Source organism: Aulonocara stuartgranti (assembly GCF_965226115.1).
Source record: "Aulonocara stuartgranti genome assembly, chromosome: 17".
NCBI classification, from domain to species: domain Eukaryota; kingdom Metazoa; phylum Chordata; class Actinopteri; order Cichliformes; family Cichlidae; genus Aulonocara; species Aulonocara stuartgranti.
The window spans coordinates 6,596,251-6,611,157 of record NC_138953.1 but is presented as its reverse complement, the minus strand read 5'-3'; the positions used below and the strand labels follow the sequence as shown (position 1 = coordinate 6,611,157).

Sequence of the window (14,907 nt, the reverse complement as noted above, 5' to 3'; positions counted from 1 at the left end):
ACCTTTTATATTGAGTCTGACAAAAAGCACCTAACAGAATGATCAGAAACATCATTCTCAGAAACTCTATCACCTCTCCATTCTGTGTCTGCTTGTAGAACAATACTTTTGGAAACAATAACTGGAAATGGTCACCTGGAAAGTTCCTAGAGATCAACAAAGTAAGACGTTGGTCTGTAGCTGTTACTTTACTATTATGATACTATTTTGCCTAGACAAAAGTGTTCTTAAGAGTTCTTAATTTATTCTTGATTCATGGTAAATATCGCATTGATCCCAGCAAGTTTTGTGTGTTTTACATATGTTGCACTAAAAAGTAAGCATTTTGTAATTAAAGTTTTAGGGCATAAATATATATGACTTAAACTGTCATATTTGTATGTTTCCTGTTTTTTTCTCTGCATATTAATTGTGAACAAATAAAGGCAGCAGAGAACATCTGACTAATAGCAGCTATTTCTGCCAAGCAGACTTTAACTGGATGTTGCAGAGCGACACTAAAGGGTTAATTACGGCTTTAAAACGTGACACCATCCAGGAAACTGCAATTATGTGTTTGTTTGTTTTTCACGAGGCAGACTAGTGTCATCCCGCTGCAGAAATGTTTTAATGCAGGGAGAATAATTTGTGAAAACATCATCACACACATTTGTCAAGAGCGTTTTAAAATTGTTTTTATTACTGCAAAATACAATACAGTGTTTTCCGCTTAAGGAATAAATTGACACCTAATTTTGTAATCAGTCCGACTTTGTTTGCTGTTACCTAACAATATAAGATAAACAGTTTGTCAGGGAGAACTGTGGCACTGTTTTTTATTCCAAACAATTCCCATACGTAATTTAACACAGTGCGGGCCTCTTTCAATAAGCGCCGCTACTTTTGCTCTCTCCTTGTTTCTGCAGCGCTCGCTCGCTCCCGAACAGAAAGCAGAAAGTTGTGTGAATGTTCTATGCAAATGTTTAGTGTATTAGCATACACAGTTGTAATTAAAGCATAATTAGAGAAACAAATGGTGCTGTGAAGCTCTGCGCCTTGGCTCCAGAGTCTGTTTATCAGCAACCTCTTGTTCAGTCGGCTAAAACAGGTTTATATGAAACAAGCGCCGCCAACTGCTGCATTAATTGTTATCATTGCCTTGGAAAGCAAATAGGTGCCATAGCGCTGCGGACTGTGAGAGCAGAGAGCTGGAGAGGGACCGGGACAAATTAGTGTGGAAAATGAGAGTGTCGAAATTGGAGAGGGATTAGCACAGACGATAATGAAGCAATTAAAGAGTAAGCGCTCAGCACTCAGGTGCCTTTACTGAGCTGGTTCACTCCAGCTGCTTTCAGACGCTCCAATGCAAATATATCCCCAACGGTGAGGGGAGGTAACACTCTGTCCTAATACATCACCGATATAGACCGAGACGAGAGAGCACAACACGACATGCTGTAGTATAATGCTGCGCGACAAAGTGCAACCCAGTCTGACACAATAGGACATGACATGATAGACAACGGGAAATTACATTATACACCTCATACAAAGCAGCACACGAACATGTGACAGGGCCACATCGCGAGGTAATGAAAAACTACTCATGTTGTTATGCAGCATCGTAATGAATTACACATGTTTAATACGACCGTGCACCCAAAGATCTTCTTGTAGGGTGGCTTCTTGTATTTATTGTGTGAGAACTTTGGTTTTAGCTGTAAAATTGTAAAGATATGTCATTTTGTGTAGTCAATTAATGACATGACGATAGAAACCATTGTTGCTATGTTGCAGCACATTAGCCATATTCACACACAACAAAACAAATGTCTTAAAGCTTTCCAGAGAACTGAAGGTTACTTTAGTTCCAAGACTAAAGGCTGACAAATGTTTGGCAAAAGGGGGCATTCACTTGTTTTAGAAAGCAACAGCTAAATTATTACTATATGCAATCACTTGATTGTTAGGATTTTCTGTAATACTGTAGTGTCTTTGCCTTACAGTATAAATTGCAACTGTTGTTGTGAATTGTTGCTATATAAATAAAGTTTAATTGAATTGGATTGAAACATAACATAAAAAATCTAATGAAATTTTGTGGTAGGTTTCATTGTAGTTTTACCATTTAAATTACCCTGGATTTCCTTTTCTCTGGAAGGCTGAGGTTTCAGCTATGGCTGTACACATGACCTCTGAACAATTACAGGACACTGTCCCCTTTTCACATGTACACACAACATGAGTTGTCCTGACTACTGGTTGAAAAAAACCTCCTTGATCTGTAGAACAGTGGTGGTGCTTGGATGGTGTAGTACATATAGTGTCCACAATTGTCCCTACATTTACCTGTAAGTTACATAGATTTTGTTTATGCTACACCTTGTAATGCCATTTAACAATATGAATGTGCGTGTGTAATTTTTTATACCTATCATGTACATGTTCATACTGTGATGCTTTGATTTCAGGGTCTTACCCAGAGTCACTCTGGCATGTGGACTGGAGGAGCTGGAGTTTGTGAACCAACAATCTCGTAGCCATACACAAAGTGAGTAAAGTAAGTAAGTAAGTAAAGAGTCTTAGAGATGAGAACATATAACTGAGAACATCTGCAGGGCATTGTATGAAGCACAATGAAGGAAAACAAGAGAAACTAGTGTCAGATTTCTCTTTAATAGCAAAACAAGGAGGCACAGCTAGCTAGCTAGCTAGCATACCTGACATACCTATAAATATACCTGCCTCAAAAGTTCAGAAAAAAGACCGTCCAGGTATGGACTTTTTCTTTTCTTTTTCTTTCTTTCTTTCTTTTTTTTTTTTACAATAAAACAATGGACCTTCAGTTATATGCTGAGAAATTCTGTACAACTAAAAAGGCTGTTAAAGTCCAGGCAAGGTTTCTGCAATAGACACTGTCTTTTGATAGTTTACTTGTATGACCAAATGTCTGTGCATTCTCATAACAATCCAGAGGGTTTTTAAACACACTGGATGAGAAAACATCCTCAAAGAATGGAACAAAAACCTATCATATGAAAGAGAAACAGGACACACCAGAGGGTGACTGAAGACTGCATCGTGGTAGCCATGAGCTGTTATTTTACGTCAGGATAAAAAATCTTGCTAATATACGGACAGTCAACTCACTGCCGCCTAACCACTGGAGGAAAAAGCAGCAGCAGCCATAGGAAGAAGAAAAAAGTGAGCGAAGAGAAGAAGGGAAGGGGCTGTCTATAGCAATGCTAGACATCCATGGTTAGAGGTTATAAAGCCCCTCTCAAAGTCAACAGTTCAGAAACTCCTTTGTCCTCCTAAAAGAGCGTTTAATTTTTAACGTAAACTTGCACTTAGGTATGCATGAACTTTGGTAAAATCCTGAGACATGTGTATAAAAGGGTTTAATAGATGACGGTCATGTGCTCTGCTGCCGGGTAATGATGTCAGCCCCTCGATCTCATTCCCTCTCTGCTTCTCTTTTAGCTTCTTTGATAGAGGAGGGCCTAATGTAAATTTAATTTGGAGTGATGTATGGCAAGGATGGGTGAGTGAGTGAGAGTGGGGTTTTGGGTGGTGCGAGGGGGTGGCGGGCGGTGGCGGAGGGGAGTGATGGAAAATTAAGCCTGCGAGCAAAGGTGGAGAAGGCTGAACTGATGGTTACGGAGGGGTGAGGAGGTGGGTTGAATGAGCGGGTGACTAGCAGGAAGGGAGGGAGCGTGCTCGGGTGGGGGTCATATAGGGTGTCTGATGTGTTTCTGCGGGGGGAGCAGCTGGATTGGGGTGCTGCCACTCTGCCAACACTGTCTTCTTTAAGCAGGATTAATGACGGTGTACGCATCCATGAATGTGCCGGCCTCCTCATAGTGCACACACACATGCACACGCTCCCATCGCCTCACACAATCTCCATGTCTGATTTATACAGACATGCTCAGCCCCTGCTATGCCACATTTACCCTCAACAATGTGGAGGGGAGGGACGGTTGCTTTTGGTTTCCAACAAGAGGGTGACATCTGAATGGGAGAAGGCTAAACACTCCCTGATCTCGCCTCTTCAAAGACCCCTCTGGTCCTTGTCGCCCCCTTGTCTCACTTTAAATGAAGTGGACAAATGCTAAATCAATGTTTTTAGTGTTTCTCATCACCATCTTTACCCCCCTTTCTTTCACTGTTTCCCGGCAGATTGAGAGGGTATTGATGACCATGACTGTCACGACTGTGGCTATCAAGGTTTTTCGCCTCTTCCCTTAATGTCCCCTGGGAGTTTTCCACACTCACGCCAACAAGGACTCACATTTAAATACAAGGGATCCTTGAAGGTGTAGTGTTTGCAGAAATGCCCCCACCCTCCATCTATACTGTGTTAATGTTGCAGGAATTTTTCCCAAACATTTTCCTCATGTGCAGCCATCGTGAAGATGAAATCCAGATACTTTCTGTGGACTTAATGAGTTTCTGCAAACGATTGCATAGGAAATTGTCACAGGGTTATTAAACAAAACATGGAAATTGCAATAATTGCATGTTGAGCACAGGTATCGCTTCAGCAATGAAATCCTTGTTCATTAAGTTAAAATTCATTTGGGAATACTCAGAGTGGGAAAAAAAGTCTATCTACTCCGTTTCTCAGTTTTACCAGATCACTTGTGATGTCATTTTCACATCTGACCTATATTTCCACATTGACCGAAACAATGAAAAAAGCACAACTTGTCCAGAAACCCCCAAATTATTATTATTATTTTTTAAATATACTTTTCATTTAATCATTCAAACATTCAAAGAACACACAGATAATTTCAATTTCCCACTGTTGACAGCATGATGATGATGATGATCACCATCATCATCTACAGCTCCACAGACTGCTGTAATGGAGGCAGAGTTGAGGAGGATACGCAGGGGCTGAATGAATAGTGAGTAGTATTCATCAGACCAGAGGGAAGCGGCGGCCAAGATCCAATTATATATATTCATTAAGTGATAATGATATCATGGTCTTTTAACTGAGAAGAAAAGGGAGCGTAATTGAATAATAACAGTTGTACAATCCCAGAGGATTGTAGCCCCCTTCCCTCCCTCCTCACACTCTCACCGCAGCCACACAGACATGGTGACCCCCCTCTAAGGGTTGGGGAGCAGGAGGGAGGGCAGAAAGACTGAGGAGCAAGGATTGATGGAATTCTATTACTCCCTGATAGATTTATTATGAAGGCCCAAGTGGACTCTCTGCACCACTTTGTCACTCACACTAATCAGCTGAAGGGAGGGGCAGTGGCAACTCATGCCCCCCCCACCTTTTTGTGTGTCTCCACCCTAACGCGCCCCCTCCTTCCCCTCTCCTGCCCTCCTGCCCGTCACCAAAGACAAGGTTAGCAGCCGTCTGACAGGCAGACACGGCGGGTGGCCATTCTGGATCCCAGTGAGCCGAGAGAGATCTGTGGCAAATGGGCCAGCTGAGCTCCTCTGACCTCCAGAGTGAGCCCCTCATTTGTTTATTAATGGACGGCCATGTGCAACACCATAAGGTTGGCGTGTCATGCAGAGATCAACAGCCTTTGCATGACAGCCCATTCTGACCGCTTGCTACCTCCCTGCAGCCCCCCACAAGTAGACCCAGAACAATTTGTAAACACTTAGCATGGTGATGAGCCACTAGGTCACGTTCCCTTCCTATTTAGTCTCATATGAGACGACAGAAGGCAGGTGAAGGAGCTTTGGTGCACGTTGGTCATCGTGATTAAATGCTCTTGTAGTAAAAACCTAAACAATTAAAGGATACATACTGTTCTTTTGTTTGTTTGTTTTTTACCCCAGACTCCAAATTATTTTGGACCTGTAAATAATTTTGTAAGGATTTTTTATTGCAAGGACTTTAACAAGGTGACTGCACAATTTCTTGATCCCAGTATGGGACAAACTAGAGAAAGTCGCTATCAGTAGACCTTCAGTATGCTTCTTCTGCATTCTGTTTACTCTCCTTTTGTCCTAAACCACTTACTTCAACAGCTTAAGTCCATGTTTGTGCTCCCAGGAGAGTCCTGTGTGACATATTAAGTCCTTCAGAGACTTGGAGAGTACCTTGTGTGTGTGTGTAAAGTTTGCACATTAGCATGGAGGACGTGAAGCAGAGGGTGTTAAGAACACAGCTGATGTTGTGTTGAAAAAATCAAAGGATACACGTGTTTAATATGAAAGAGTGTGTCAGATGACATATTTTTACTGTGACTGGCTTTTTAGCATGACTCTTGCCCTCTTACTCTCTATAAAGGTGTATTCCTCAGACAGAGTCATTAATACATTTAATAGTTATTAATATACTCTCTCTCTCTCTCTCTTTATATATATATATCTATATATATATATAGATATATATATATAGTTGCAAACTATATATAGTTTGTTTTCATGTACTGTTACTCTAGATGAGGAGGTGTAGCAATGCTGCAGTAAAAGCAGTGAAATGATTTTATGTACCGTGAAAATGTCTAATGATATCTATGATAATCATTAAAAAGCTGTATTTTATATTTTATACTTTTAAATACTGGCAGCAAACAGCAGTGGTTTCCAGTCTTTCTCATACAAGGACGTCAGGGTGATTTATGAACTCCCTTCATCAACCCCACCTGTCATGTTCACCTGTGTTCCCTTGTATTTGTTTTAAGCCAGACCTGAACTTCTCAGATTGGCATTTACCTGTAATTATAATATTAATCTGAACTATTTATACTATTTTATTGCTATTTCAACCCTTTATTCACCGCTTTAAATAGTTGCTATGCCAATCAGTAGGGAATCATTAGGGTTGGGGGCCAACTGTTATCTAAAAAAAACACATATGTGCACAAAAAGACACAAAAACACCACCAACAACAGAAAATAGTAAATCTATGTTTTAGTTAGGGTTATTCATTCAGCCACTTCAATTTAGTATTATGATAAATGATCATTACTTCTCTGTTTTACCATTTTCTATTCCCTTTGGCTATATTTCTATTGTTTGTCCATAACTTTTATTGAACTTGTGACTTTACACCAGTTACTTTCAGTTAAAGTTGTGGAAGGAGCAGTTGGTGGTAACTGGTGGGATTTACCAGGTGGGGAAAGCCCAAGATGGGGTATAGTGATGCTGCGTGGGGAAAATAATCACTTAGAAATAAGTCACAATAATTTTCATTGTGCACGGCAGGAGTTTTTTTTCTTTGTGTACAGACTGTAATCAGCTGGAATGTGCTGCTACTCTGAGAATCACTGCTTTCTGATTTAGCTAACTGAATTTAGCAAGATATAAGCAGATGCTAAAATGCTGTAAATCTAGTATAAAAGATTTGAATCTAATCAGCATCTTAATTGATGTCTGCTACACTTGTTGTGACCTTACATTGACAATGAACACCACAGCTTGTTCCAGCACAGCACAGCACATTACTGTAAACTTCACCCAAAAGCTGCAAACTAACCTCTGCTAAACGGCACTAAACTATGTAGTATTTTCATACAGCCTTTCAATAATAAAGGATTAGTATAATTAAATTTAATTTGCAAGACATTTCACATCATGAAAAAAAACATATAACTTCTATATATAACTGTATAGTTTGTTAGAAATTGGGACATTTTTATATAAGATTATAACTTACTGTTTACCACATGTGACTTTCTGACTAGTCCTCACTTTTGAAATAATCTCTCATCTCATCTCTTCCTTTCTGTTCTTCTAATATTTGTTGAGATGTTTGAAAAGCTGTATTACAAATTACTCAATTTATGCTTGGTCCTCTTTAGTAGGAGTACCTAGATGCTTAAAGTACAGAGACCACAACTTTATTGACATCTGCACGATGAACACATCACAGTGATGAGAAGGAAAAAGGATTTGCTCAGGGTGGAAAAAGGATTTGCTGAGGATGTAAGTGTGCCCTGGGATGCCAGTACTTCCTAAGCAAGTATCTTGATGCTGCCAGCTGGAAGCAACACCGAATCACTGCACACAGAAAAATTAACTCCCTCGACAGCATTATGCATATCAGATTCAATGATTAACTAAAGGTGCCGAAGGCAGTTCCAGATCCTTTCTTACCACTTTAACCCCTGGTGCTAACAGGTTAATTCACAACTGAAACTTTGCAATTCCATCTTCTTAAGATAGTGTTCATTTACAGCTCAAAAGACTGCGTGTGAAGGCAGCGATATGGCATGACTGGGGAGCTTTAAATCTCCCATGCAGCAAATGGTCTTTTCACCCCTTTTTAGCCACATGGTTTGTCTGCTTCACCTGAATCACGCAATCAGGCAAAGAGAAAAAAATATTTCCACTCTCAAATTTTTTCCCCAGATGTATTTCGAATCTATTTTGCAGCTTGCAAACAGTTTGATTTGTGTGTGTTTTCCATAACTGAATATTTACAAAGAATTATTACTGTTTACATAGTTGATCCATATGGGCTTGAGACATTTCTCATCTATCATTTGTATTAATGTAACCATGTGTGTTTCAGACCACCCCAGTCCTGTACTGGGTGATCATAGCTTGTTTACGCTTCCACTTTATGTGTTTTTGTCTTGCGTAATTATAACCTGACCACAATAGTAGGATCTCCCATGTAATATCAACATTTAACCATCATCTATGTTTAATATCAGTGCTAAAAACATTTTTTTTACGAGCCTATACGAACTTTGTTAATGTGCCGTTTGTTTGATGTGCATTTGTCAGTTAGCGACAGGCTTTTCCCGAACTTCTCTCGCCGAGCGTCACCGCCTCCCTCGGGTGGTCGTACATTGTCTTTCCACTCGGCTGTTTACACCCGTGTGCCTTTGATATAAACGTCTATTTGTTTTCAGAGGCCTCAGCCTTGTATACCGTGAGGCAAGATAAATATTTTGGAGCTTCATAGGCATAAATAATTGATTTGTGTCACACAGCAAAGCACGGCATCCCCACTTCACACAGCTTATGCAAGGCTTTGTTTTGGGCTGGAATATAACTCATAGGACAATAATGTTTACCCTGGTGGTATTGCAATTAACAGAAGAAAACAGCTGCATACATGCATCCGGGGCTGTGTCAAATTAAAGAGCTATTGCGAACAAGTACAACTCTGGCTTTTGTTTACTTGTGGCGAGAGAGAGTAAACAGAACTGTGGGTGAGGTGGGTGAATGATAAGAGCCCTCTGATGGGAGAGCTGCAAATTGATTCGCACACACGCCAGGATGACTCAGTAAAGTCTTTTCTTCTAAATCAGCTCATTATTACTATTATTATTATTTTGTACAGATTTTTAATCTGTTAATGTCTGTGTCTTTTGTCTTAGTGCCTTTTTCACTCTTTCACCGTCTCTCTCTCTCTCTCTCTCTCACACACACACACACACACACACACACACACACACACACACACACACACACACACACACACATAGAAATTCTCATTACCTCATTAGCAAAGGCAGCTCTCATTTAGCTCTTTAATGACGGTTCTAGATGAATGGGCCTGGTGCTGATCCCAGCGCTGTGACTGGATTAGTGATAATGACTGATCTATAGGAAGTGTGACAGCCTCATCTCAACTCTCCCCAGGTTCTCATCCTCTAGCCCGGGGCCAGCCAAAGTGAGATCCTCAGGCCAAGTCTGGACCTTCACACAGATCAGGCCTTCAAGAAATTACCCCTGCTGGCTATGTTTCAGAAAAGATTAGTCTGTGGTTCGCTCCTTTTAATGTGCTTTTGTATAGAGATGATTTTCAGATCCAGAGTTGGAACTCACACGCTGTCATCAAGCATGGAATTAATTCCAATTTAAAACTTTAAAAATGGCATTATGGATTAAGTTTGTTACTTTTATTGTACCACAGTGTTTGGAGCATTATACCCTCTGTTTTGAAGGTTTAACCTTAGGTAAAAAAAAAAAATGCTATGACATCTGGTACTGGTTCCTAATATATATAATTTTTTAAAACTCAAAAAACGCCTAAAAACTTTGTGTCAAATTTGAACTAAAATGATTGCAGTTATTTGCAAATCATTAGGGATAGGGAACATATTAACTGTTGAAACTAATAAATGTTATTGTTTTTCATCATGAGCGCTTTTACATTTGACATCAACAAAATGTTATATTTAATAAATCGAGATGTTTAACAAAAAATGTAAAGTTTGTTTAACGCTTACATTACCTAGTGGTACGCATCACACATAATTATCTTAGTAACATGTAAAAATATAAGCTGAGAGAGGCTGAGACTTTCACAGAGTAAAGATGTGAAGGGGCTTACTTCTTTATGAAAGACCGTGTGCGCAGACAAACAATTTAAGAATGTAACGTTTCTCAGTGCAGAATTGCAAAGAATCTGGGGATTTCAGCTGCAGCCCATAATATCATTAAAGGATTAGTGAATCTACAGAAGTCTCTTTGCAAAAGGATGAGGCTAAAAAATAATATTAAATGGCCATGATCTTCAGGCCCTCAGGCAACACTGCATTAAAAACAGACGTGATTCTGCATGAAAATCCTTGCACGAACTCAGACACACTCACAGGAAGTGGGTGAATAAGTATAATCGCTGGATTCACGAATACAAGTTAAAGCTCCATGCAAAGAAAAATACATATAAACAACATCTAGACACACCACCGACTGCTCTGGGCACAAAGTTGTTTGTGAGGTGGGAAGGAAAACTGTCTTTTGGGGGTAAAGAGGAGAAAGACCATTTGGCTTTTTATCAGTTTACTAATCAAAAGCCAGCATCCATGATGGCCTTGAAGTGCATTAGGGCACATGGCAAAGTAAGCCTGAAACACTAAACAGTATATACAGAAACATATATTTAGTCGATACCCTTCCTTTTCTTTTTTCGATACCTTGTTAAAATGTAATGGCATTTTTAATTTAAAGAAATCTATTTCTGGCTACTTTAAATGTTTTTTTTAATGTAAAGTAACAGTTCAAGACACAAGGGGAACTGAAAGGAAATACATATTAATACAGGCGTGAATTAGTCTTGTTAGTCATCATATGCCCACATACCCACTCCAGTTGGCTTCCTACATATGCATGTTTGAGACAACCAGGTGAACAGTCTGGACCACCAGGCCAGATTCTTTACGCATTTATAATATGTCTGCATGTTGCCCTTCATAGTACTGTGTGCTGAATAAAACACAGTGAGTATGAGTCCATCTTAACTGAGTCTTATCTGAGCTTAGTGTCAATCCCACCAACATGATGCATTTTCAACCCTGAGGCCCCATCTCAGTGTCAGCTGATCCATCAGGGCTGCTGGTCATCTCCTGGCCTTTGCAAACCCTGGGCGTTCAGTTTGAAACCACAGGGGACTGAGATCTCTGTCTGGAATACCCAGCAAGACCACTAAGCTCTACTAAGGCTGAATTAGTTAGGCCTATTACATTCTTTAAGGCAAGTATTAAGACATTATTGAGTCTAACTTGTTAGGTACCACTTTATTTCAGCTGCACTGATTTACTTAGATTGCTCATAATAACCCCTTTGTCTGGAAGCCTTTGGTTTTATTTGTTTTGCCGTTTAACAATATGTCAAAATACAATTTTAGAACAGGTGATTCAAAAGAGCATTGTGCCATTTCATCCGCAAAACATTTTAAGAGCTCAGATGACATGAAGTCAAAATGTAAAAGCAGTGCCAGCAGCTCTGAATTACAGCTTTATGAAATTCTATGTTTTAAAGATTTTTCAGTTTTATCATTAAGCGCAGCGACTGCTGTAGCACAACACTGTCAAGTATACGTAACAGGAGACTGTCAGCGTGGATGGAAGAATTCATGAAATGATGGACTTTGGACTAGCTGTGGCAGTGACCTCTACTTCTGATTTAACTCCTTGTTTCCCTGCGCCACTCATCACTACCACCTCTTTTACTTGCTACCTCACCCAGCTCCACAATTCCCCTGCCTAAAGCAGCCGTGTAGCCTGTTGCATTTTCAGATTCGCACCATCAGCTCTTCTGACCAAACTGGAAAACATGAGTCACCTGGAACCAGCTCTGGTCTTTAGTTAGCAACAGCTCTGCAGTACACAGACTCTCAGGCAAAAATCATAATAAATTTACACTTTCTGGTAAAACCATCAGTGGCAATTCTCTCTCTCTCTCTCTATATATATATATATATATATATAGAGAGAGAGAGAGAGAAATAAGCTACCTTTTGTATTCATGCTAATTTCCAGTCATGCACCTTTCACAAATGATCTCTCTTCATCTGCATAGGAATATTACATTAGTGAAGGATGGTCCTAACTGTCTCGGTGTCTGTATCCGTGTGGGGTGAAATCTTGAGAACTAGATAATGTGATACCCCCCTACTCCCCTCCCTCTTCCTCCTCCTCCTTCTCCCTTCCACGTTACCCCACGGTGTGTGTGCCCAAGGCAGTGGGCGCCCTGGCTCCTGTGACTAGTGGGTTTGCTCCCTTCAGCGGCACCACTCATCTCTCTCTTTAATGTCATTTAGCTGCGGGGTGGCCAGCGCCTTGCTCGCCCATTAATCCCATTCCAAATGCCATAACATTTCCCAAAAAGCCCCTGCTTCTTAAAGCCGATAATTAGAATGTCTATTTAAAGTTCACCACTCTCCCTTGCCGTTATCAATTAAAAGCCGTTTAAAGGAGATTGGTGGCAATAGTCAACAAATTAAATCTCGTCTTCGCTCTTTGACGTTCAGTCTGGAATGCATAATAGGGGTCAAAAACGGCCCTCTGAACATAGAGCAAAATTTGAAATTTCCAAACAGTTCTTGGTGAAGAAGGGTAAAAGCTGCTGTAAGTCACTGTTACTGGCTATCGATGCACTGTTTTGTGAGATTTTTTGGAGTGGCGCTATCATCATGTGATATAATTTGATAAATGGAAAAACAGATGCGTAACGGAGCCAAGCAACGTTATGATTGAGATTATCAAAGCTTGGGCAAGAAGGACACTGAGGTCAACGAACAATAACGCAGTACACAGACAGGACAACTTTTGTAATGGGATCAAATGCTTTGCATTCTTCTCCCTTCTCATTTCCTCCAACAATTGGTACAGAAAAAAACATTATATCTGAGCCAATATCACCCTGTATTCAGTGATCACGTATACTACATTTATTACATTTATGTAATTGAGTATGTGCCCATTATGCTTCTGTTCCACTACTTATTTCTTCATCCCACTTCGTCAAAGTCTTGAGAAAAATCTTTAACAATCACGCGGTTTGTCACACAATTCACACGACAGCAAAGGCAAAATATTGCTTTTAATCCAAACCAAGATAAAGAAACACCGGCGGCAGACTCTCAGAAATGCATTTCATTGAGACTTTCATCCGCGGCCGTCACCTCATTACCGTCTGACGATGACACATTAGCGTTTCGCACACGCAGGAAAAGGATCATTTTCCAGTGGAAGCCCAAACCTTATTGTTGGGAATGTACCATCTGGAGCTCAAAGGGCTTCGCTCCCACATCTATCTTCTCTGGGATATAGCAGGAGTCGGCACGGGGGAGACAAGACTGATTGTTGATGAATTATGTATACGTTTAGCAAATTTTGTTGTTTGTCTGGCATTGCAATGCAGCGTAATCATCAGCGTCAGCATGAAGCAAGTGATCAATTTTAGGCACGCTCTTATTACTAGCGGATTTGACTTTTAGCATTTTGTATTAATAGAGTTATTTTGACATTAAGCCTGCATTTTGCGTCTCCCTTCAATTAACCCTGCAAGATATTTGTTAGAAAAACAAGTTCCCTGCTCATGTGGTAGAATCACAGTCCAGATGAACAGGTGTAAAAAAACCAAAACATATTATAGTATTTAATAAATAACATTTTCTTGGCTGTGTGCAGGGATGCAAAGACCATTATGTTTAATGCTGCTCTCTGGGGCACACAGTGTCCCCTTGTTCCTCCTACCTCCGACAGTGATGTGTTGAGCCTGAGGAGGTGTATCCTCTAATAAAACATTTATATCCAGGGGAAACAGCATGTTCAGCTTCAGTCACAACACAGGCATTGACACCAGGGGCTCTTTTGAAGTGAGCCACCAAGATCTGGAAGCTTTACTAAGGGGGGCCCATTGTTCAAAGGCTTTCCTCCCTACCCATTCCCTCCCCTTGATGCCTAAGTCTCACAATAGTCTGTGGACACTTCAAAAGATGCCCTGCAAAGAAAGAGCTCAGTTTGACCCCCTGCCCACCAAGTGGCAGCTAAATTGAGTGGATCAAAATTTGGGGGTAATTTGTATCATCACAGTAAGTTACTACGCAGCCAAACAGGAAGGTCATGCCTTTATGCTGTGACCTCAGCTCCAGCCCCATAGCAACAAGACATCACTGTAACATCAGTTTCCTCCCAAACATCATTTTGCACTTTCTCAAAATGTTGCCTGGCTGCGACAAAACGATGAGCCTCCGATTGTAGCACGTGGGCGTGCAAAAGGAAGCAAAGTGAGTAAAAGAAGTGTGTGTATTGCTCGTTTTTTCCCCCCAAGTTGGCAATCCTGCTTAGCCTCAGAGATAATGTCTGATAATGGTGGTCTAATGATGCCGGGCTGATTGAATTAGGCCAGAGGTCCAGTGGGTCAGAGCCCTGGAGCCTACGAGTGACTCACCTTCCCCCCGCAGCTCCGCACACACACACACCCTCCTGGGAATGGCAGAGATCGGTGTTTCCCCCCCGGTCCCAGTTTTTACAGCTCAACCAAAATTCTCATGGCGCTAAAATCAATGTTGCCATTGTTGGGGCCAAACGGCACATCCTGACCATGGCCAATGCAAAGAATTCCAAGTGGCAGGGCCTGCTGGCCTGTTGGGCCCTGCAGATTTGATTAGAAGGAGGGCTAACGTTGTTTTTCAAGCCTGTCACATAAAGGGGGTCTTGTTCAGCATCAGGACAATGGAACCTCTAAGTGGCATG

At 40.8% G+C, this 14,907-nt stretch overlaps 1 long non-coding RNA gene across 1 annotated transcript; it reads left to right on the top strand.

Annotated features, from left to right (window-relative positions):
- Positions 1–1,170: 1,170 nt before the first annotated feature.
- On the top strand, positions 1,171–9,643 carry LOC309692954. The gene is made up of 3 exons (XR_014272534.1): positions 1,171–1,277; positions 2,451–2,530; positions 9,563–9,643. It is a non-coding gene; the product is annotated as an uncharacterized lncRNA (long non-coding RNA).
- The last annotated feature ends 5,264 nt before the right edge of the window (positions 9,644–14,907 follow it).